Source organism: Physella acuta, unplaced genomic scaffold (genome assembly GCF_028476545.2).
Source record: "Physella acuta isolate Inbredline_101_S28 unplaced genomic scaffold, ASM2847654v3 ptg002523l, whole genome shotgun sequence".
Classification (NCBI taxonomy): domain Eukaryota; kingdom Metazoa; phylum Mollusca; class Gastropoda; family Physidae; genus Physella; species Physella acuta.
Window position 1 is genome coordinate 32,501 of NW_026733992.1, and position 597 is coordinate 33,097.

Below are 597 nucleotides of genomic sequence, written 5' to 3' on the forward strand. Positions count from 1 at the left end.
ATTGAAAAATTTGGTTGAGTTCATCCCGCCGTTTACCCGAATTTTAAAAAAATTGTGAAAAATAAAAAAAAAATAGATGAGCTGAAGTTTGATGGGTTGCCGATCAGACCGCCTCGACTTAGCGGCATTCCCGCGTAGAGTGATCGAGAGTTTTCCAGTCTCAAGCTCGCCCAGTGTAAAGACGCGGCATTGCCGTAGAGGCTAAGCTGCTAAGTAGAGACGGTGTTTGTACAACTATATTTCACTTTATATTCTTAACCAATGTATGTGTTGTAGAAAGCAGATTTTTCTCATCCCGCCGTTTACCTGAAACGAATAAAAATTTATTTTGTACAAAATTAAAAACATTAGTGTTTCCAATAAACTACATTTCACGTTTTCTAATTTAAACTTAAACGAATGACTGGTATCAAAATATAGGATCTATGTGAAAATAAAAACACGGTGTAAGAGTTTTCAAACCTCGGTAATGCCGTCTAAGACCAACTAGTCGACCGAAGGGACAGTAGTTTTCCGGTCGATAAGACATATCAGCCCGGTATCGCCAAAGTTAATTACGATCGGTCATAATAAACTAAATTTAAAATAAATAAATAA